Here is a 25,278-nt window from a genome sequence, read left to right as displayed (position 1 = left end):
ACTGAACAATAAATAAATTCCTGCTGTGTTTATGTCATTAAGCATTTTGGGTTCTGGTTGTTACTGCAGTTTAGCTTACCGTTACTAATACAGAAGTAATTTAACACATTGAAATTTTTGTGCAAAAACATCAACAATTTGTAAATATTTTGCTTTTTCATTAAGAAAGTAAGAATTTAAAAATTCAGTCATTAAAAACATTAAGCACGTAGAGTTCTAAGTTTGTTATAACCTCTAAATATGCTAACTCTTTATATTCTTATTTTGGCTACTTGGCTAGGAATATTAGCTATGTGGTATGGTGATTACATTTTCTATCACTTTAAATTTTATTTTATACTTTTTTTGTGTTTATAGTTTCCCTCACAGAAAGTATAAAACTCTTCAGGGTCATATCATGTATGTTTTATAGATGGTCCATCCCACCTAGTATATACTAGTTACATGGTAGTTTCACAGCAGATGCGATAAATAAAATTGAGAACTTTGGTGTTTTTTATCATTATTTCCTCTCATATATACCAGTCTTTGCCCATAAGGTAATTCTATGAAAAAGGATAATGATATTTATCTCAGGCATTAAAGCAAAAATTCACAATTTTCATATATTCTTTACATTGTAAATGAAGATACTAATATATATTTTAAAATTAGTTACAACACTAGTTTATCTTGGTAGTTGCTTTGAGATATTTAATATTTTTCCCCTCTGATAGTTAACACAAAACTTACAAAAGAAACAAGTGTGAATCTCAGTGATCTCACACATTGTGTTATTATAAATTACTTTATAACAGGTCATCACTATAGAATTAAAACAAAATGAATGTGAACAACATTATATTAGTATAATAACATTAAATTCTAATTTTTTCAGCACAATATTTCAAAAATAAACTACTTTGAGAATAAAGCAGATACAAATAAATTGAATAGGTTTCAAATAATTTCCATTTAGGCAACTTTTCATTCTAACCATAAATAGTATAAACATGCAAGCACAGGCTTTGAATGAATATAGATGAAAATGAAATACTTACTTTTAAATAACCCAGCCTAATCACAATATTGAAAATAGTGATCTATCATCAAGAACTGAAACTGCAGTAAAACATTTTAATATTCTGAATTTATTTTATTTTTCATAAACTACTTTACCAGTGTTAATAATAATTACTACCTGGACAAAACAGGATCCATATTGTTTATTACTTTTTATGTGGTTAAATAACCAATTGAATCAACACATTGTGAAATACAAACTGAATCATGTGCCTTTTTCCTCAGAGTTCTTATTTCATTCGTGGTTAACATCATCTTTTTTTAATTTTTTTTTACTTGTTTTAAGGCTACAATTAGAAACATGCTTATATAATCAAACACTGCCTAGTGTATTGTGTAACTATAAATAAACAATTCTTAGTTCTTTCCTTATGTCATCACACACTGCATTTGATTATTAATAATATTAATAACTTAGCATCATCGTTTATACAAACTTGCTCTTTTGCTGTGTCATTTTCAACGTCAGTGCTGGCATCCTGTTGAGTCAAATGGAAGAACATGCACAGTGATGTCTTAAAAACAAATCAACAAAACTTACAAAGAAAAGACCAGAAACAGCTAGACAGTTTGCCAAACATTCAGATGCCAAGAATTCTGTACAGCAATCCAGCTCTTTTACTAGAATAAAATATGCAGGAGTAGGGACATTAGTCTTTTGAAATACTTTTCACCACATGTAGTTATGCTAGCCATTTTTGTTAAAGTTAATGAAAAATCTGTTACAGACCCTAGGCACTATCACAGATATGCTGTTCTTGGATCCCACTCTCAGGCCAATAGGGCTGCCGTACTGGCTGGCACGCTCTTTGGAGAAGTTTTGTGGAATTTGAGATGGTAATTCTTCGTGTAGGTAATGCAAGCAAAGCCTATGTTACCAGAGAACTAGTAAATATGAAAATTTGTCATTTATTCTTTTTTTTCCTATTTCTTCCCAAAAGTCATGAATAATAATGTATACTTTAATTTGCTATGCATATTACTTTACTACTTTTATGCCTTTTACTTTCCAGTTTCTACAATATATGAAAATATTCTAGGACCTTATATTTAGAGCTTTCATCTTACAGATTCTTTCTTATCCATAAAGAAATTTACATTGCCCTCAGGTTTACCCTAACACAATTTGCAAGTATGATTCGGGTAGGGAGAAAGATAACAAGTTTTCACCTTAAATTTGCTCAGGTTAAAAAAAAAAATACACACAATGAGGGCCAAGAAAAAAACATTGATTGATGTGACAATTTTTTTTTTATTTTTTTATCGACAATGTAGTCTGCTATAAAAACAGATTGGGATTTTTTCCCATTATATTTGAGGTATTGCCTTATATTAGAATTATTAAAATCCCTGTAGTTAATGGTGTAAGTTATATATTAAGTCTGGGAAACAAGCATCATAATTTCTCAAACAATACAAAATTAGGGTAGACTTTACAGTCTTTCTGGAAATTAAGTCTAAGTTGTTAGAGTCACTGACTTGTCACTTTCATAAGGAAGGCTGAAAATAGGGCAGACAACCTCTCCTCAAACGACTGCATCTCCACCATGTTTAATGTGTTTCAAATCCTGTAAGTTATTCCATCCTTTTCTAAGTATAAAAGTCTATAAACTAATTATAAGCATGGTTAAGAAAATCTAAACAGAGAGTAATATTTAAACATTTATTATAAAAAGTAATCATACACAATTCAATACACAGCTAGCAGTTATTAATATGATTATTTAACTTATAGATTTTTACATACTCTTCTTCCTTTTTTATAACACTACGAACACCCCAAAAATGAGTCACACTGCTTGTATGCATGTTACTTGGTAGGCTGTTTACAAAGAACAGTGGTTTCCAACATTGGCAAAATATGTATTTTTGGTTGGCCCCCAATTTTTATACCTAAGAATGAATATAAAGGAACTTAGTGAATGAAGTAAGTGATCGGGATTTAAGGAATTAGCAATAAGGATTTCATCACAGTATTATTTATGATATGAAAAGGTTGATAATAGCCTAAAAGTAAATAAGTTAAATAATGAGTAGAGTATTATTTGGTCACTAAAATGATATTGTACATATTTCATTATGTATGTGGAAAGATAGTCACATAGTATCAGGCAAATTTAAGCTTAAAAATAATGTGTGGAATATCAGCTTACATTTTATAAAATAAACATGGATATAAAAATTTCTGGGAAGATATACAATCTGTTGATTTTAACAAGTAATGATCAGACACCTAATGCTAGAAATAACTCTCTGTTATAAAACTTAGTTGTAACATATTGCACATTTACTTCACTCCTTTTCTGAATTATTATTATTATTTTTTGCTGGGAGCGAAAAATGCTTGATAATTAAATGCAAAATGCTTTAACATCTACTGAGTGTTAAGGTAGAATTAACAAAACATTTACTGCTTACGTAAAGCCAAATTTATTTGCAGTCTTTCTACTGGCATCAGGCAATCAAAAAGATAAAAAATATCAGTGATGTGATAAAGGCTGTAGCTCATGAACCCATATAAATGTTTTGTTAATTCTACCTTAACACTCAGTAGATGTTAAAGTATTTTGCATTTAATTATCAAGCATTTCTCTTTCCCAGCTAATAATAATAATAATAATAATAATAATTTAGAAAAAGAGTGAAGTAAATGTGCAATATGTTACAACTAAGTTTTATAACAGAGAGTTATTTCTAGTATTAGATGTCTGATCATTACTTTTTAAAATCAACTTTGTACACCACAATGAAAAGAATTTTGAAACTAAATGTAGCTCAAAGAATACCTCTTTCTTGGTTTTGCTCCATTGATCATAATTTCCTTATTAAGCATAGGAAGTTGTGCTTGGAGTTGCCTTAAATTGTGTCATGTCAATCAAATTGAGTTTAGGAGGAAAATGTTTTGAAATACTAAAATAAATGGAAATAAAACCTTAAAGAGTCTCCTCTTCATGCACTGCGTGTTATCCTCCTGATAATACCACACAGCTTATGCCAAACTCTGCAGACCTGCTCCAGAGGTACGTCTAGCCCACAGTGTGTGAGCAGTGAAGTTTGGGAACTCTTAGAGTTTGAACAGATAAACTTTGGAAGTTCAGTGAATCATTTCAGCCAACGTGGAAATGTCAGTAGCTGAAATCTTAGTAAAAATAATAAGTTGTCTGAAATACTAAACTCACATGAAAATTTGTTTTCATTTTAAACATATTTTTTGGCTTTTTGTACATCGAATACAGGTCATATCTGTTGCCTATATACTTGTAGATTAAAAAAAATAACCAACGATGTCAGCACTGCAAACTATAATTGTGATCAACATTTATGATGGGTATAGTTGCTTTTTCTTTTTGAAAGCAGACACTGTTTATTCCAGGTTACAAAAATAATCACAGCAAACACCTTAGTTCACCCTTCTAAGGCTTTTGATCTGGTCTTCCCTGTTGTCAGCATCTCCGCCTTCTACAAAATGAGTGGTCTTTTTCTTTATTGAACATCCTGGAGAGGATGATTTGAAGGGCCACAGGGAGTTATCTGTTTCTTTGAAGCATTTTCTAACAGTACAGATCTCATGAATGAGGTACTACATGCTGATGATGTCATATTTACCAAGAGATCAACCAAAGTGTTAACTGTCAAGGCAATTCACTTCTTACCGATTTTGCCATAATCATGCTTATAGATTAGTTCATTTACTGACTTCAGGTTCGGGTACTCCCATGCAAAATAGGGTTCTACAATTCTCAGCATGTTAATTGAAGCCTCGTTGAGGTTAAAAATTTCCTTTCAAGACCTTATGAAGGCAAAGAAGCTGGAATACCTTTTGGACCTTTGGACTCATACCGTTAATACTTCTGATCCTGATGACAAATGTCAATTTGGGTTCAGCAGGTACCTAGAAGTTGTCAGTTTTTCTTGCCATCCTATCCAATCAAATATCAGTTCTATACATTTGCCTATATTCTTTGGAACAATGCTTCACTTTTTCATAGATAAGTTTCCTCCTTGCCTTCAGAAGCATCTTTTGGGTTAAACTTCTTTCTCAGGCATTTGATCTTCAGGTCTGCAAAATTCCTTCACTTTTTCTTAAGGGTTTCTGGCACAGCAGGAACCTTCTTTTCCCTTTGATATCCTTCTTGATTCCAGCCAGAAAAGAGTGGTTGCTTTTTCCCTTTAAGAAGTTGTCATTTTTTCAAAGCATTGAATTAAGTATTTCCATGGTGGTAAGAAATACAGAGAGGGCCTGAAAATTCACTGACAAGGCAAAAAGTTGACAATTGTTTGTGGGCAAGCATCTTTTTCTTAAATATAAAGTGTGAGTTAAAGAAATGAGCAAAAGATGTAGGTGAGCCAGATGGATACAACTTTCATTTTATGTTTTTCTCACACCTGTATAAAATATTGTTCTAGTTCAAGGTATTGGTGTGAATATTCAAGTCCCAATCAAGCCACCCCAGAATGTTAAGATTAATAATGCATGTCAAATAAGAACAGCAAACATTACGGATCCAGGTGTAAATGTTATTTGTCTTGTTTCTAGCCTTCCTGAGTATTTTTTTCTCTCTCTGCCAATTAATTTTTTTTTTTTTACAGGAAGTAATCTTTTATTCCATTGGTGAGATGTGTTTCTAATCTTTCACTCCATGCAGAATAGCACCATTAAGGAAACTTAACTTTCTTTTCTTTTTTTGAGATATAGATTTTTTTTAAGCCACAGGTTTAATGTGCTGCCCTTGACCTGAGAAGAAAATCTTGGATTTGTCTTTAGAGGAGGGATTTTGCTATGCCCCAGGGTGTTTATGACCAAAGCACATATTTGCTTCCTTCGTCACTGCTGTGAGGTTATCATGTGCAACTGGGTTAAACAAATGAAAAATACATTCCTATCACACACCCACCTCTGAGTCCAGATAAAACAAAAGAACAGGACCATAAATGTCATCATTAGCTTGATTTCATATATATGTACATATATTAAATGTGTGTTTGGTATGTACATATTTGACAATGAGTCGAAAAATATTCTACTATCATCTTTAATAACTCTTATGTAAGCAAAATGTGGCATGAAGTGATGTGATCCAGAACTCTGAGTAATCCCAGCCACAGTTTACTAGGATTTTCAGTAGTTATTGAGGCCTATGAATGTGTGTAGCTTTTCTTTAAGTCCTTCTGAAAACAGGTCTGTCCTTGAGGTGTCAGATTAACACTCCACTCAGAAGACAAATTGTTTGTGGGCACACTGGACATATGAGAGCCATTAGAGCGTGTGCTCTGCATTCTTGAAAAATGAAAAATTCTAGGCAACATTACATCTTATAAATGCAAGATGTTTATTATTACAGTACCAGCAATAAATGTTTAGAAACTGGAGAGGGCTCACAATGGTCCTGACTAGGAACATATGACTATCAAGTTCATTGGAAGTGGAGCCATTGCTTTTTGGCATTAAGCAAAGGGTCTGGAAGCTATTATGCATTTAGGCTTCTATGAGTATTTAATTATATCAATAGGAGAACACAATTTCTGTTGTGTGTATAGTGCTGAATGTCTCCATTTATTCATGTTACTGTGCGTGATAGATGAGTTTAAACCAGATGCTGTAACTTTCTTGCTATTTGGCCAAATTATTTAAATCATATTCTTTGAAAATTCAGAAAATACCCTCCTGAACATCATTAAGGAAACTTCACCCATGGAATCTGTTGACAGACTTTTCTAAGGACGCTACACAAATTAACACACACACACACACACACAACTGTGTATAAACATTTCCACCCCTTGATGTAAACTAATATATACTACTATATTGATCTTACCCTTATGCACTTTTCCAGGTCTGTCATTTCTACCTTTCAATGATGCTTGCTTGAATATGTGATTACTACTGTTTATTTTATATTTGCCCCTGCACACTCAGACATTATCTAATGATGCAATCCAAAGTTTTTTTGTCTGGCAGCTTTCTTTTTATATGACTGCAGTTAAGATATGGGCTCTGGTCCTCTTCTACTGTTTTTGATAAAGGTGATTTTACATTTAGAGTATAACATCTTTTAAAGAAACCCATTCCTATTTTGAATAAGATAAATACATTTTATATGTAAACTAACACTTTGCCTAGCACCTAGAATAATCAATAACTTACACATAGTAAGGACACAAAAAATATATATCAATTGAATGACTGATGAATGAGCTTATGAAAGCCTCCAAACAAAAGAAAAAACAATAAACATACAACTATTTCCTAAGTAGTCGTTTTCTACCATAAAGTATTTCTTTTATTTTTATTTTTTAAATGGACAGATACAATGTCATGCATTTACCATATACAACATGATGTTTTCACATGTATAAATCCATAGGAGGTAATGCATTTGTTAATTAGCTATACTGAACCATTACTATGTAGTTCTGATTTAAGTAAGGTTTTTGTTCTTGAATTGTTCTGTTGGCCTATTGGCTTGGGAGGAATCATTGTTGGGATTTGGAATTTATAATTCCATTTAAGTTTATACTTTATTGAAGCTTCTGGATCATTACTACCCGATAGGTAATGCTGGTCATTATTTTTTAGGCATGTGCTGCGCCCACATATTTCTTATCTTTTTTGTGGCTTCAGATACATGATCTATTTGTTCCATTTGCAGTTCCTTATTACTCCATGACAGACTCCATGACAGAGAGTATCTTGGGAGACGGAAAACAAGCTCTGAAGTCAGATTTAGCAACAGCAATAAGTTGCCTCATTTCTAAAATAAGAATAATTGTATTACTTGGGTAATTACTTTGAAAAATACAGAAATAATGAATATAAAGGAGCTACCAATATGAATATTATAAATTAGACTCCCTCATTAGGTAAGCTACCAGTAAAATATCTCCTAGAAAACAATCATCGCCAATCGTCTTTGGGCTCTGAATGGGTATAATTTTGTCATGGTGCACACAATATTACTTATCCCTGGTAACTGGTTAAAAAAAAAGTGAGTCCAAATAATTTTAAATAGCAAAATAGTTACTAAAACTGAAATTCAATAAAAAGTAAATGCGAAAAGGATAAATCAATATAAAAACATCATATTTGCGTTTTCATTCGTTTTTTCCTCTTCCAATGCATTAGATTAAAGTTAAAATTCTGAATCTAGTATAACAGCATCAATGACAAATTTAAACGTGCAAATCAGAGGCAGTTGAGGGAGTCAAAAAAGTTAAATAAGACTAACAAAAAAAGGAAATCTTAAAAAAGTTAAATGGTAAGACATTGTACTTACTGTCAAGACATGGCAAATACCAGTTTTCAAATTCAGGAAAATTTTCCACATGGGTGGCATGAAACACAGGAGAAGAAGGTAATTTGCCAGTGTTATAAGCGTAAGCCCATGTGTGAAAAAAATGAATAAAACAGAAGAACAAGGGAGAATAACAAAGCTAGGTCATTACTATTGGGTTGGGAACCAGACGATGAAGAGTCCAAATGCAACATAATTGTGCATTTAAACTATGAAAAGGTTTAATTCCTTTAGTATGTTTATATGTATTTTTTTTCTCTTGCTACATTTTTCCTGCCCTGCGTGATAGTCCCCGGACACAGATTGAAGGCATGGTGGGGGTGGGGGATGGAAATTAACACCAAACAAAATAACCGTCTTGTTATTTAGTAATCCCTCCTTCTGTGGTATTCTAGGAATTCAGATAACTCATTAACAGCTATCTCTTATTTACAGTGCCTCAAGCAAGAGGAGTACTTTCTTTTTAAATGTTTATAGTAGAAGAACATCAAGTATAGTTGTCAACACACTTCTTAATATTACTGGTTGTGCCTGTGCCTCCAAAGCATGGATTTGATAGCTCCAATATTGTAATCTAAATTTCCTGGTAAGAATTTTGTTATTTCATTACTTGTTTATGGTAAAACAAAGTCTTGGTACTTTTTAACAGCTCTGACACCTTATTTCTGATAAAACAAATATGCTTTAATTTCTTGGCTTGTCTTAATTTGGTTTAGTTTGCAAATAATTCCATGACTTAAATATGCATGATTAATACTAAACACCATGAGAATATCAAATAATATTTGTTACAGTAGTAGGAGTGGGAGCAGGAGGAGTAATAGCGTCAGTGACTAACATTATTTGTTTTCAAATTCCAGATTTTGTTCTATGTACTCCATATGTATCATCTAATCCTGAGTAAATGACCATTTTAAAGATGAAATAACAGATGTTTTAAAACCTTATGTAATTTGCCCAATGTCAGCTAGCAAGTAAGTGGCAAAGTCAGATTGGATATTAATACTTTTACCTGTTAAGATATATAAACTATTTTTTCTCTTATTAAGCTTATAATTTAGTTAAGATAATTATTTCCTCTATTGAAAAAAAAAACAGTGTCTTGAAAACTGTTTTTGAATATTTTATATTTAGTTGTTATTCATAGGCCCTGGCCTTCATTAGATCATGACTATGACACAAAATCATCTTTTTTTTTTTTTTTTTTTGCCTATGACAATTTTATAGTACTACACAAGAGGGGAGTTTAACGCTGCTTTCCTGTCATCCAGAATATCAACTTCTACTTCTTTTGCCACTTGCTAATGGAGCTGGAACTCAGCAGGGCTTGCTTGATAATGGAGCATTCTACAATGAATGCATCACATGCTGCCTGTCCCCAGAGTGTACTGCCTTTACATAGTGCTACTACTGCTGCTTCTACTTCAGAATACTGTGCTGTTGTTGACTACTTTGTCAGGTTCACGGAGAAAGACCATACCATCATGCATGGGAGTGAGATTTTCCCTGGGAAGTCATAAATTACAGCCAGGAGTACTGTAAGTATCTGACTTGAGGTGAGGAGGAATATACTCTAAATGCAATGGGAGGCTGAGCCTACACTCTGAGGTATGTAGAGTTCTGGATCTCTGCCGATAATGGAGTGAGCCAGCATAACTAGCGAGAAACAAATAGACCAGGAGTGGGCAAGAGGAGTGAGCAGTAATACCAAGATTCAATATTTAATGAGAGGAGGCAATACAATAAATCAATTCTGCTTAAGACTATTCTCCAAAGAGATTACTGGGTGTTCTTTCCATGAAGTGTGGTGTGACGCTTAATTGACCCTCTACGGGTTATCTGATTCAATTAGAGTTTGGTTTTCTATTGAAAAATAGCCCAAAACTCTCACCTTCAATATAAAACACTCTCCACCTTCAGCCAGGTAGTTTCAGGTAATAGATGATAATGGGATAGACAGAAGCAAAGTCTCAAAAAATTCTGGATCAAAGATTTATGTTCACAACAGAACCTAGTAATACGGGTTCATTTTTGAATGCAGAGTAAGAAGTTGTGGTTGAAGTTTATCAACTAGAGGGTCCATAAAAACATATACATTATAAAAGTAGACTTTCATCCAAGAAACAGAAATATATACATCACACCATTTCCTGAACATTAGGAATCCATTTTTGAAAATTCAGAGGTTCTGCATGAAAATACTAACTGGGGGCCTATATTAGTTTCATGTGGCTGCTGTAACAAATTACCACAAACTGGGTGGCTTAAAACAGAAATTTATTCTCCCACAGTTCTGCAGGCCAGAAATCTGAAATCGGTATCGCTGGACCTAAAACAAGGTGTTAGCATCGTTGCACTCTCCAGAGTCTCTACAGGATAATCCATTTATTGTCTTTTCCAGTTTCTGGTTGCTATCAGCATTCCTTGGCTTGTGACCATATAATCCAACCTCTGTCTCCCTGTACGCAGCCTTCTCCTCTCTGTGCACATCTAATTTACCTCTGCCTCACTTTTATAAAGATACATGTAATTGCCTTTAGGGTCCACTCAGATAATTCAGAATAACCTCCTCATCTCCAGACCATTAACTTAATCATATCTACAGAGACCTTTTTTCCAAATAGCGAAACATTTAAAAGTTACAGAAATTAGGATTTATTATAGTATCTAGAGAATATTATTCAGCCTAATACAGGATGTATTTTCTGTTAAGTTGGAAAAATGATAATAGGCTACATGTTAAACCAAGATTCTCAGGCGATACCATATGACTAAAACATAGTGAAACACTTTCGTGTAAGAAATATACTACCATGTAAATATATAAAATATGTACTTAAAATGCTACTTCCTGACCATTATCTTACGAATATAGTTATTAAAATGGAGTTTTATTGTTTGTGTGTGTGTGTTTATACTCTACTAGGAGAGTATAAACCAGGAATATATTCTGTGGGGCACGCCTGTAATGAGAATGTTGTTTTCTGAGAATTGCCTATAGATGTGTCATAATGACAAACATGATAAATGGGAGAGAAACAGTTGTTCCTTAGAGAGAAAGAATGAACAGATGACCAATGTGACAAGATTGTAGGTTTTACATCCACCAAGATGTATTTGGGAGTCTTTAAACCATTAAGAAAAAAAAAAAAAAAATTAAAGTCCGATGGTGGGAGAGTCAATCCTAAAACTGATCTGCCTTTCACTCAACCCAAATAACACTTCTCAATTGTGTGTGTGTGTATGTGTGTGTGTGTGTGTGTGTGTGTTGCGCTGTGCTTTGATTCAGTTTGTTTTTTACTCTAGGACTCTAACAATTTTGACTTTCTGATTCTGGAAGATACATTATTCAAAATACATCTAAAATTTATTCAATTTACTTCATTTCTGCTACTACCACTCTGGTCTAAGCTATCGCCTTTTGCCTCAATTGCTCTAATAGTCTTTTAACCTGTCTCCTTTATTCTACTCTTGCTTCTCTGCAATTCATTTCCCACACAGTGATCATTTAAACATGTAAATCAGATTATTTCAGTTTACCAATTGCAAGCCCTCTAATTTTGGGATTTAATCCAAAGTTGTACTGTGATGCTGGATGATGTGCCCCCAGCTCGCCTCATCTCCTACCACTCCTTCCCCCTCTCACTAGCCACATTAGCCTTCCTTCTGTTCATCATTAACTGTGCTGAGCTTATCTCCACTTCCAGAGCTTGCTGTGTCCTGGGCTGGAAGGTAATTAATTCCCCCATAAAATACACCACTGTTTGGAATCATGCAAGTCTCAGCTGATCTTGAGACAGCCCTGCCATGTCAGTCCAATCTAAAGCAGGCTCTGAACCCCAGTCACTTGTGAATGCCTTGCTCTGCTTTATTTTTTTCCAGGGAATCATCATCCTAAGAATTGATCTTATTTATTCACTTGCTTATAGTTAGTAAGCACCACAAAACAGTTACTGCTCTGTTTATAGGGATGAGAATAGTTTCACTTGCAAATTTGCTTTTAAGAAGAGAATTCTTTCTGTCTTGGTTTTAAACACTAACTCATTAGTCTGTCTATACTGCTGGGCTAAGGCATTTCTTAAGGACAAACTTAGGCACAAGGCCACACTGCAAGTATATATGTGGTTTCTTTAGAATATCAAATCCTAAGGTGTGTCAATATTGAGAGTCTGCTGAAATTGTTCAAAGGATTTAACTGGTACATCAAAAATGGGTTTTAGGATGCCCAAATATTTATCTTTTAGTTTTGGAGTCTGTTGTTTGAGATCTAGGATGTCTCAGGAGGGTGTCATGACAATCCTCTTGTGTTTACCCAAGTATGCAAGGTAAACAACAAATGAATCATTTTCTGAGTTGCCATGACATTTAAGGAATGTTGAGAAGTACTGCACAGACACGACTAAATCCTTGCTGTGCCCTTCATAAATACCTATGCCTTTCCTGGTACAGAAGACATGCTCCAGTGCTCTCCTGACCCTTGTCTCGGTCCATTCGTGTTGCTGAAACAGAATATCATGGACCAGATAGCTTATAAACAACAGAAATAGATTTCTCACTTTTCTAAATCTAAGATCAAAGAGCCAGCAGGTCTGGTGTCTGGTGAGGGTTTGTTTACTGGTTCATTGATGGTGCCTTCTTACTTAGTCCTCACATAAATTCAGCTTGCAAACAAGCTGAGGGATCTTGCCACATTTATGAGGGCTCTGTCTTCATGACCCAAATACCTCCCAAAGGCCCCACCTACCGATATCATCTCCTTAGTGGATAGGATTTTAATGTATCAATTTGGTGGCGATACACACTTTCAGATCACAGCACTCCACAAATTCCTGGACTTTTGGTAAACCAGCTGGAAGTTATCATCATATTTAACAAAAATTGCAATAATGGTACAGTGCCTGCTACAATTTATATAGTCTTTGAATATTGTTGTTGGCATTAACAGTGAATTTTTATAAATAAAAATAAATAATTTTATTGGTTTGAGGTTGATGAAACCAAACAGAAGAGTCAGTAAACCCCATTTGATAAAGGAAAACATACAGGAAATTTTAAAACAAGCAAAACAAAAATATAAGCAAAAACAAAAACAAAAACAAAACACAGTTTAAAACAAGTTATAAGTGGCATTTATTTTTTCTGTATGTAATGCCAGAAACATATATATTAGTGCCAGAGATTCTTTTAGGTTGCCCAGGATGTTAAAGTTACCTTGTCCTTTTTGTTCTAAGTATCAATTAGGTTGAAACACCATTTCACATCCCAGCTCCCGTCAACATGCCTTGGGTCTAGTAAGAGGCTTGAACTTTTGTGCCTGATCATATGTGGTCCCTATTTATTGCTTCACAGCAAACTCTTCATCTCCCTCAAGTCTTTCTACATATGGCTGTTTCTGTCTTTCCTCTCATGTCACCCAAATCAGTCCCTCTTCCACCCAGCTGTTGAGTAGGAGACTTCTACTAAAGATTGAGGAGTAACAGAAACACAGTGGGTGTACAAGAAATAGTGCTGCATCAATGAGCAGCACGTAATTTAAATTGGTACATTATACAGCCTTCTTTACCCTTAAAAATGTGAGGTCAGTTCCACAACTGAAAAAATATTCTTTTCACTTCTGGGGCCATCTCTGAATTCACAATATCCCAGGCACCTGTATATTTCTTCATAGAAAATTACAAATTACACATTTCTTTACATTTCTTTATTATTATTATTATTATTATTTGTTCTTGTTGCCCAGGCTGGAATGCGATGGCACGATCTGGGCTCACCGCAACCTCTGCCTCCTGGGTTCAAGCGATTCTCCTGCCTTAGCCTCTTGAGTAGCTGGGATTACAGGCATGCACCATCATGCCCAGCTAATTTTGTATTTTTAGTAGAGATGGGGCTTCTCCATGTTGGTCAGACTGGTCTCGAACTCCTGACCTCAGGTGATCCGCCTGCCTCGGCCTCCCAAAATGCTGGGATTACAGGCGTGAGCCACCATGCCAGGCCTCCTCTTTACATTTTCATTTTCAGCCAGCTTCTCTAGTCTAGGCACTTACATAAAACTGCTTTTTCACAAATTGAAGACCCATCAAGGTAATCCTCCAATCAGTTCTTAAAAATTAAACTTTTCCTGCCCTGTCTCTAAGATTCGTAATTATTTAATATATTTGATAGTAGATCTTGTAAGAGCTGTAATGCTACATGAGTCTTCATAATATAAACCAAGGTGTTTTTTTCCATTATCCTAAATTAGTAGGAAAAAGGATTAGGTCTGAATTTAGTAACCAGATCGTAGTTAACATTTAAAATCTAGAGGCCCTGTTTATACACTTTGGCAGAAAACAAGGCCAACAAACAGAGCCCGGTGTGACCGCTCTGGAATAGTTTCTTCTTTCCCATTGAGCTGAGACATAGGAAAACTCTATAGTAACTGGAATCAAGAACCAAATTGGGCAGTGAGTAAGATAAACACACTTTGGCTCAGCAACAGTTGAATTGATAAATGTCCACTTCAAGCCAAGCTGTTTTTAAAGAGCATATATTCCTTATGAAAATATCTGGCGGGCGGGAGGCAAAGTTTGCAGTGAGCTGAGATCTTGCCACTGCACTCCAGCCTGGGCGACAGAGCCAAGCTCTGTCTCAGAAAAAAAAAAAAAAGGATATATATATATCTGGGTGGTACAGAGAGGTGAATCTTAGCTTAAAGAGGGTTGGCCTGGAAGAGTTAACAATACAAATATCAAATAAGTAGGGCCTTTTAAAAATATGGGAATTTATAGGGTGGTTTTCCAAGTGAAGGAAACCATACCCTTAAATGCATTTCCTTTTCTGTTCTTGAGTTTCTCAGTGGTAGAGCTACTCAATCCTCCATGCCTTATATTTCACATGTTAGTCTAATAACCTCAACTGGGAACGTTAGAGAGGTTAGACACAAGTTTAACATTGGGTACAAGACTTATATATCAGTAAAAAGACCAATTCTGTGGTTCTCTGACTTTTAAATTTCACTTAGTACATTTCAAAAATAAATATTAATTCATTATAGTTACTAAGTTTTGTAACTTGGATAAGTGAAAGGTTAAAAAATAACAACAAAAGGACCTCTACATATAATCATTTCACAAAAGCAAAAGAAAGGGTATTTTAACACCAGAAAGGGTAGAAAAGCTTCTTAGACAAATAATTAAAAAGTCCTTAAATAAAATAAGTGTAGCTTTGTAAAAACTTTTAAATATTATGTTCTAGCTTTCATTTGGCCCAGACCCAAGATGAATTATTCACAGACTGACTCCAAAGTGCAAGCAAGTGATTGGGAATACTGGAATAGTTCTTTTATTTTATTTTATTTTATTTTATTTTTTTGTCACCACTTTTCTCACTATAATTACCTGGTAGAAACTTGCATCTTCAAGCGCACAGGTTCACATAACTTCTAAGTCTTCTTCTGGTTTTCATTTGTTTATAACTTTAAACCACTACTGACTTTAAAGTGTTCAGCATAAAACCCAATTTGTGCTTTTATTCATTTACAACAGATGGGGTCAGAGTGAAAAGAGGGGCAGGTTATAGCTTCCCTTTTTTGTAGCCCCCTTTATTAAAATCACTTGCAGCATTTTTATAAGGTTCACACTTTTCTCTAAGATGTAATTTGTATAAACGATACTTTATTTAGAACTGTTTAATAAGTAGTAAACCTGGGGCCTCAAAGTCTGTATAAAAAACTTATGGCCAAAATGACCTTCATCTAAATCACAATACAGAAACCTAATAATTTTTCAAACATGCAGAAGCCTTAAGCAGAATGAAATTCCAATAACATATGCTACAACTGATGACAAAGAATGCAGCCAATCCTAAAAGAACCAAGAGATATTGTTTACCAGGGTGAAAAACAAGATGAAAAAGACCTTACTACTCTTTTTGACTGAAAAGACATTGTCAGTCAGTCTGCCAAAGGACTGGTACTTAAAATTCATTTTAGACTTACAACTATGGTGATATTAGTAACTATTACAGATAACACACACACACACACACACACACACACACACCCTTTCTACATTTCTAATTCCAATTTTAATTTGAAAGTGATATGCAAGAAGCAGGCCATGAAACTGAAGGGCAAGACATGATAGGCATAACACAAATTAATGAGTAATTTTAATAAAGAAAAATGTATTGAAAGAAGGAAATTGTTAGATAGGGAAGCACATCTCCATCTTCCAGAATATGTCATTTTTTTCTTAGCATGTATGTCACTAGACCGTGTAAAATTCCTGTCAACTATCCTCATACTTTGCAATTTAGCTTAAAATATACAGGATATACTATGGTAATAAATTGTGTTGGTCTAATAAGGTAATGTGTGAGCTGGATCGCTGAGTATGTCTTTATAGTAACAAGTATATAAAAAGTACTTTTAAAAATCACTTAGCAATGATGAAGTTCTTTTCACCATTTACATAAAAATGCAAAATGTATTTTCTACTTTACACAGAAAAGTACAAGCAGATATAAAATTCCATGTGCATCACCAGTTATGCCTCATAGAAAATATTATTTGCATGACTAAAAATAAGTATAGAATTAAGTGGCATTTGGTAGAAGATAAACTAACTTCAAGAAAATCACAGCCTTTCAACAAAGAGTAGTTTGAGAAATTTTACATATTTAGAATTATAAAATAATAACTAAGACTTCAGTTTTGACTCAATTTGATTGATACTATTTCCCTTAAATGTTCTTTTTGTTTAATACAAAGAATTTATATTCTCAAATATAATGAAATAAAATGGGTATAATTTTATGATTATAATAATGTTTTACATTTATGTAAAAGAGAAATGTCACTGACTCTAGTATAGAAAAAATTGAGAAAAACTGAATTTATGTTTTTTTAAATAAAATAAATTTCTACTATTATTGATATAATAAATATACATTGTAGAAAATAAATTCAGCAACAAAATTAATATTTTTCCAATCAAAAGCATAACTAGTATATTGAATTTCAGATATTTTTATATATATTTATATTTTATTCTTTTTCTGATCTTATCTTACATTCTCTTGTGACCTGTTTTTTTTTCACCAGCATCTATTTTCATTTCTCTATTTCTGTAAAATTATAACTTTTTAATACATAATTTACATTTAAATTATCTTAATGGACTCCAAAATGTTCAAATCAGTGGCTAGTTCCAGACAAAATATTGTTTCTGCTTTCAATGTTTCTTAATCTTCTTTCCTCTTTATTAGACATTTCTTAAACCTCTTAATTTAGGATGTTTTTCTACTGTCTCTTCTTAGAAATGTTTTATCACTGAGAATTTCTAACATTTATAAAATAGAATAGGATGACTCCCTGTGCACTCATCAACTAATTTCAACATGTTAACCCAAAGACATACTTCCTGTCCCTGAATAAAACAAAACTAAATTATTTGCAGTAAATCCTAGTCTTAATATCATCATATCATTTTCTTTTTTTTTTTTTTTTTTTTTTTTGAGATGGAGTTTTGCTCGTTGCCCAGGCTGGAGTGCAATGGCGCAATCTTGGCTCACCACAACCTCCACCTCCCGGGTTCAAGCAATTCTCCTGCCTCAGCCTCCTGAGTAGGTGGATTACAGGCATGTGCTGCCACGCCCAGCTAATTTTGTATTTTTAATAGAGACAAGATTTCTCCATGTAGGTCAGGGTGGTCTCAAACTCCTGACCTCAGGTGATCCGCCTGCCTTGGCCTCCCAAAGTTCAGGGATTACAGGCGTGAGCCTCCGCACCTGGCCTCCTATCACTTTATCTGTAAAACTCCAGTTATATCTCTGTAAGACAGGTGCTCTTTTAGGGAATAGAATGATGGTCACTAGAGGCTGGGACAGGTACTGCAGGGGGTTGAGGGATGAAGGCATATGGTTAGTGGAAACAAAATGTACTTAGATAGAAGGAATAAGAAATAGTGTTTGGTATCACAGTAGGATGACTATAGTTAGAAATAATGTATGTATATTTCAAAATAACTAAAACAGTGGAATTAAAATGTTCCTAACACAAAGAAACGGCAAATGCTTGAGGAGATCAATACTCCAGTTACCTTGATTTGATCTACACCTTGTATCCTAATATCAAATTATCACATGTATGCCATAAATATGTACAATTATTTATTCATGAAAATGAAAATTAAAAAATTTATAAACAACAATAAAGCAAAAAGGTGCTCTTTTAAAAATATAACATAATAACATCAATATACATACTATGTATATGTAAACATGTGGATATGGGTTTTTTAAGTATCTAAAAAGACATGTACATGTACACACACATTTCCTGTACATGTGTTTGTATGTGTAATTACATGTGTCAGAATAAAAGTATTAATATAATGAATAACATATAGTAGACTAAAAATATCTATTGAATACAGTATATCAATATTTTTAAAATTGTTTTTGTACTTGTGCTGTATGTATAGGGGTGTACAGTCAAATTATCATGTTTTAAAGGCATTTGGAATAATTTCACTATGTGTGGTTTTATCATCAATTCAATACATAGTTTAATTTGCTTCACTTTGTTTCAGGTTTTAAGAATTGCTATTTTTTCCCCACTTAAAATATTTTTTAGAATTATGCAAAACATTTACATGGATATAGAATAAAAATCTACAAAACAAAGTATAGTCGGAGAAGTCCAACTCTTATTTCTTTCCCTCTAATCTTTGTCTCTCCTTGTGCCATAGGTATCTGTGTGTGTGTGTGTGTGTGTATCTATATATATATATTTGTATATATATATGCGTGTGTATATATATATATTTATATACGTGTGTGTGTGTATATATATATATATATATATATATTTTTTTTTTTTTAATGGAGTCTCGCTCTGTCACCCAGGCTGGTATGCAGCAGCGCGATCTGGCCTCACTGCAACCTCTGCCTCCCGGGCTCAAGCGATTCTCCTGCCTCAGCCTCCCGAGTAGCTGGGATTATAGGCACACGCCAACACACCCAGCTAATTTTTGCATTTTTAATAGAGACGGGGTTTCACCATATTGGGCAGGCTTGTTTCGAACTCCTGACCTCAGGTGATCCACCTGTCTCAGCCTCCCAAAGCGCTGGGATTACAGGTGTGAGCCACCATGCCCGGTCGTTATCTGTATATTTTCTAAATTAAAAATTATTTTCCAGCTTTTAACATACCTATATACATACGCATATATTAACGTAGTCAATACATGTTGCCTATATCCTAACATTTTGCTATTTACATATAATATCCTGCATATGTTGTCTCTTTCTTAAACAATCACATATTATACCCATTTTTCTTGAACTTGCTTTCTATATCTAACAATATATATTGGAGAAAACTTCTTAGTAGTTTATTGAGGTATTCCTTTTGTCATTTTAGTATTATCTAGATTTCTATTGTGTTACTATACTGTGTTTATTCAAGCAACTCCCGTATCATAGTAATGTGCATTTGTTTTTTCCCAGTTTTTACAATTCAGATATTGTAGCATAAGTGGCATTGTACATATTGCTCTCTTTTTCATATTTTTGTCAGTATACCTTTGGGACATGTTCTTCAAAGTGGGATTGCTGGGTCACAAGACAAAGCCATAAATGTTGCTAGACTTTATTAAATTTCCCTTCAAAGTGGTTTTGAACATTTTGCATTTTCATCATCAATGTATGAGACTGTTTTATTCATCCTTACCCACAGAGGACGCTGTCAAACTTCTGGATTATAGCCAATTCAATATGTAAGAAATTGGATCACAGAGTATTTTAATTTGCAATTTTCTTATTATGAACAAAGCAGAACATTTTTTCATATCTTTAAAGGCATTTATATTTTCATTCTTTTTGACCTATCTGTATATTTTGCCTATTTTCTATAGTGTTAAGGCTTTTTTTATTTTTAGAAGATATTAATATGTTTCATATACTACCTTTTTTGTTGTGTGCATTACATATTTCCAATTTCTCATTTGCCTTTTACACTTTGTTTTTTTTGCATTTACAAATTTTATATGAACAAATTTATCAATATTGTCTACTGTTTTGTCTATAAATTGTCATAGTTTGAACAATTTTCTCCACTCTAGATGTACAGTGAAATTAACCTATGTTTTTACCTAGCACTGGTATATAGTTTTTTAATTTTAGATTTTAATCCATTTAAAATTTATTCTGGCATAATAGGTAAGAACTGGAACAAAATTTATTTATTTTTCTTACATGGCTATTTCATCACAAGATCTTAATTATCAAAAACTAGTATACTTTACTCACTGACTTGAAGTCTCGTCTTTGTCTTATACCAAATTTATATTCACAATTTGGGCTATTTCTGGAATATCTATTATAGGGTACCAGTTTTAATCATATGAACTTGCTGAAGTTAATGAAGCAGCTGTCCAGAAGAATGTCCTGCCTCTTGGGTTTGTCTGCTTGCTTCCTTTTGAGATATTTTACTTTATTTCTCATTTTGCTAGAAGTTAAATACAAAAAGCTTTATAAAATCAAATGAAGCATTTTTGACTAGAATAAAAACTGATAAAATTATATCCATCACAGTACATCATAGCAGAATTTATGTAATATCGGTTTGACCCACCATTAATGGTACTATAATTTGTCACTAAACAAGTTAACACAGATCATCTCTCTGTCATACATTTTTCCTTGAAATTTGTAGAAATAAAATTTATAATACATCCAAATTTAATTAGTTAATTTTAATTAATTAAACTTTATTTATAATTAAAAAATAAAATTTATCAATGAATTATTTAATATAGATTGACATATTTTATAAAAATAATACTCAAAGTATAAGATAAAAAATTGAAAATATGTTACGGCAACTAGAATTATAGTTGCCTAATTTAAAAAAATTATCTGTAGCTTTCTGTTTTCATCTACTTTTATTTTTAAAACTGTGTTAATACTTATATTGTTATTAAGGTAAGGGTCTAAACTTGCCTTAATAATGATACAAGTATTAATACTTATATCAAATCATATCAAATCATCATATAATCAGTAGACATTTTAATGACAAATGAATGATTTAAATAATTTTTCTTTTTACTTGTTCCCTTATTCTAGGCAGACAAAGCAAATTGCAAAAAAAAAAGATCACATTCAACAAAAATATGTGAACAATTTTTTAAATTGATAATTGTAAACTATGAGTTTCAAAAATATTTTTGTATTCAATTTTACTAGAATAATTGAGTATATATTGTACATATTTTTATAAATAATTTTTAACAATTTTTTTCACCTTTTAATGAGAGCATGGATATTTCCCCTCTAATTATTTTATGCATGCATGGGTTAATATGACTTGTTTCTAAAATCATGGAAGATGCAGCCTTAATTGTTTTCCCTTTTTTATTTTCAGAAATGTCAGCAGTTACTAACATTTTTCATATTTCAAATAAATAAATAGATGGGAATTCAAGGAGTTCTACCATAGATGTATCACTTAATTATCTAAATCCCTTCTGTATTGTATGCAAAAACTGTATTGTGATCATTTACCAAACATTGCTTTTAATGATTAACTGACAACCTTATCTGACCATCTTTCAATTTAGTTGAAAGCAAATATTGGAAAGCACTTGAATTGTAAAAGCATTTGTTGCCCAATCAGCAAAGTCACGCACATCCTCAATTTTGGGGAAGTCTAAAAATTGACATGACCAAGATCTGTCCAATGTCTTAGTTTTCATACACGTGTTAGAAGTTAAAGGATGCTTCTTAGGCAACAGTGAATTTCATTGTTTTTTTGTTTAGTAGTACAAAGTAAGTGAGAATGAATGATGGCTGGGAGTTGGTCAGAAAGTGTGGGAACTGACAGAACATCTTTACAGCAAGTGTCTTCTCAGGCAAACAGATTTTGCAAATAGTATCTATGAAAGTGAGAATATGATCTGGAAAGTGACTGCCTAAAAATTGTCCATATCAGCTCCACCCTTGGTAAGTATGTATTCCAGGGTACACATGTCTCTCAGTTTGAAGAACACTGTCCATAGGTTCCCACAAAGTAACGTGCGGTGCCTTTCAAAAGAAAAGAAATGTTGATAGAGGAGATGCTGATAAGTTTCAATAAACTAATTCAGGAGCCAGCACTTCAAATTTGTTTAGATCATCGTGGGTTTAAATATATATATATATATTCTGGAAGCCTGTGTTGTCTCTTTCCTTAGAAGACTCTAAAAATGGTCAACTGGAATCTGTTTCTCCTTTGCATTAATCAGCTTGTGTTAATCAGCTCAGTTAGAACCTCTGCCTATTCGCAAAGACAGAGGGCTTTCTGTATCCTGGGTTCTTGCCTTAGTGTACTGGAAAAATCGGATCACACAGGAGCTTGGAGAATGAGGGCAAAGTTCTGTTGACTGGAAGTTGCTCTCAGCAGCTCTCATTGAGTTGAATGGGGAGGACAGCAGGGGATGGAGTGGGAAGTTGGAATTGAACCTCCCAGCGGCCAGACTGTCCTTTTGCAGATTCCCCTCGGCGTCCGCATCGTTCTGCTATGGATGGCCTTCCAGGATCTGACGATGTGTTCTGCCAGTGTGTTCCTCTCGACATGTAGCTGCTTGTGTCTGTGCCCACTAGGATCCTGGGGTTTTTATAGGCACAGGATGGGGAAGTGGCGGGCCAGGGTGGTCTTGGAAAATCCAACATTTGGGCATGAAAATAGGAGTGCCTGTCCTCACCTAGGTCCATGGGCACAGACTCGAGGGTGGAGCTCTAGCCAGGCACCCACCCTTCTCTACCCAGCACTTCCCTGCCCACCTGCAGTATCATGTGATGTATACTTACACACAGTTACACATTATATTTAATATACTATTTAACATTTTATACATTAGTGCCTAAGGAAAGTACATAAAAAATTCCACCTAATATTTGGTATGGTTTTTGGCAAGAGGAATTGTAGCCTTCTCTGTGAACAATTACTATTATTACCAACTTAGATTACTTAAAAGGTAATCAGGAAAGCATTGGTAGTAAAATGACATACACATGTTCAAGTACTTAAAATCTTGTATAGGATGAGATATGGTAAATTGGACAGAGATGACAAAATGAATGGAAAATGGCATGGAGGCTAAGCATGATAATAATGTGTCTTATTCAATTCTATGATTTAATGATATTTTGATTTAAGGTTAGATACAATCCAAATCTCTGAAATTTTAGATTAGCAAATGTAAATTATTTTTTAGTTTTCCCCAAAAAACTGAATTAAGTTACTTATAGTGTATTAAATGGGGCCATTTGTACATTCAATAGCTCTATTTAATCAGAAACACTCAAACTGTTTCCTTGAAAATATATACAGGTGTAAATAATAGTGGAAAATGCGCTTGGCAAGGTATCTTTGGAACTTGCCAAACCCCAGACATCTTAGAAATGCTTGAAGATGTTATAATGAACAAAACATACTACCAGTCCACTGAACCTTGGCGATATGTGTCAGGAAAGCAGACAAAATACCAAATATGTTATCATGCTTTCACTTAACCAAAGCCATCCTTTTGCATTTGAATTTTACTAAAGACTTATCCAATTTTTAGTTCAGCTCTGACGTGAATTAGTGTGTTAATTAAACCCATGGCAGATTCCAATAAAACTTTTCATCAATGGCTTATAATAATCTCTGAAATGGAATTGGGCATATATGCTTTGAAGACTTTCACAAAAGGACACAAGAGCATTTAATGAGTTGTCTAAACTTTATATTGGGGAATGAATTTCCTACCAGTGGTACATGGAAGTTTTTGCATTAGAAAAATGTTAGCAAAAACACACACCATATGCTCCTGTTGCAGGAACTTTGAGAGCCTTATTATGTCTCATAATAGACACAGAGCAGTACAAATTCTTATTTTTACCTTGTACGCTGTCTATTCTTCATGTCAAATGTGTACAAAATGAGTTCCTCTTCTACTGATCCAAGACTATTTTCTTCTTCCTTTTATTACCTGAAGTCTACTTCTATGTTATCATTCTTTTATATGAATTGAAATTGAACACATATTTATGCAGTACATCAAGTCCAGCATAGCTTATTTATATGTGAATTATTTTGCTTCTAATAAGAGAACAATCCACAATCCATCCTACATTATACATTATATGAAGTGGGTTAACAAAGAGGGGATTCTAGAATATATGAAAACTACTGGGTGAATATTCTATTTTTAGTTTGCTGCTTCCATTTGGATTCCTCTAAACTGAGCTAAGAGGAACTTTCTTTGATTTCATTATGAAGATTTACTAAAAGATTTCTGACATTCAGGTGAGAGGGCAGAAGGAACCAAGAGGCATGTAAAGCTAGCAGCATGCAGCTCATTCTCATTTAGAAATATCCAAAAGGCTCAGCCACAAGTGGAAAAACCACTGGAATGCCAAGAGTGCAAATGTTTTAAGAAGACAAGAATTCTAATTAGTCTGGATGGGAAACTCAGCATGACGTTCGATAGCTGGTTTGATGTTTAGAGTCATTACACTGAACTGTGTTGGTAGGATTATACAATACTATTGTGATAATACAAATGTTAAATAAACCACCTACCTCAGAAATTTCTAAACAGAACTTTACAGTTTTTGGAGCAAATAAAAAAAATCTTAGTATTTTTCTTTGTTAGATTCCCTAATGAATTTAGCAGTCTTTACACTTAGCAGGAAATCTGGACTGATCATTTGAGGCCTGTTTTCTTTATACATTTTGGAGTACGGGTTTGCTTTTGGACACCTAATAAATCATGATCTAACATCTAAGAGAGACTTATTGCTATATTGTGAAATCAAGGGAAGAAAAAAAAAACAGTGTAAATACTTGAACTATCTTGTTATGTTCTTTGACATATAGGACAGTAATGAACCAAAAAGCAAAATTCTCTAG

General features: G+C 33.5%; 1 long non-coding RNA gene across 1 annotated transcript in view; it reads left to right on the top strand.

Annotated features, from left to right (window-relative positions):
• Window positions 1–8,811: 8,811 nt before the first annotated feature.
• LOC101133064 (uncharacterized) overlaps window positions 8,812–25,278 on the top strand; it is a 51,809-nt gene continuing 35,342 nt past the window's right edge. Inside the window, exon 1 of the long non-coding RNA XR_175131.4 lies at window positions 8,812–8,943. This is a non-coding gene — a long non-coding RNA (uncharacterized lncRNA). The remainder of the gene's footprint in view (window positions 8,944–25,278) is intronic.

This window comes from Gorilla gorilla, chromosome 6 (assembly GCF_029281585.2).
Source record: "Gorilla gorilla gorilla isolate KB3781 chromosome 6, NHGRI_mGorGor1-v2.1_pri, whole genome shotgun sequence".
NCBI lineage: Eukaryota > Metazoa > Chordata > Mammalia > Primates > Hominidae > Gorilla > Gorilla gorilla.
The sequence above is the reverse complement of the archived record's forward strand: the minus strand, read 5'-3'. Positions and strand labels throughout refer to the sequence as shown.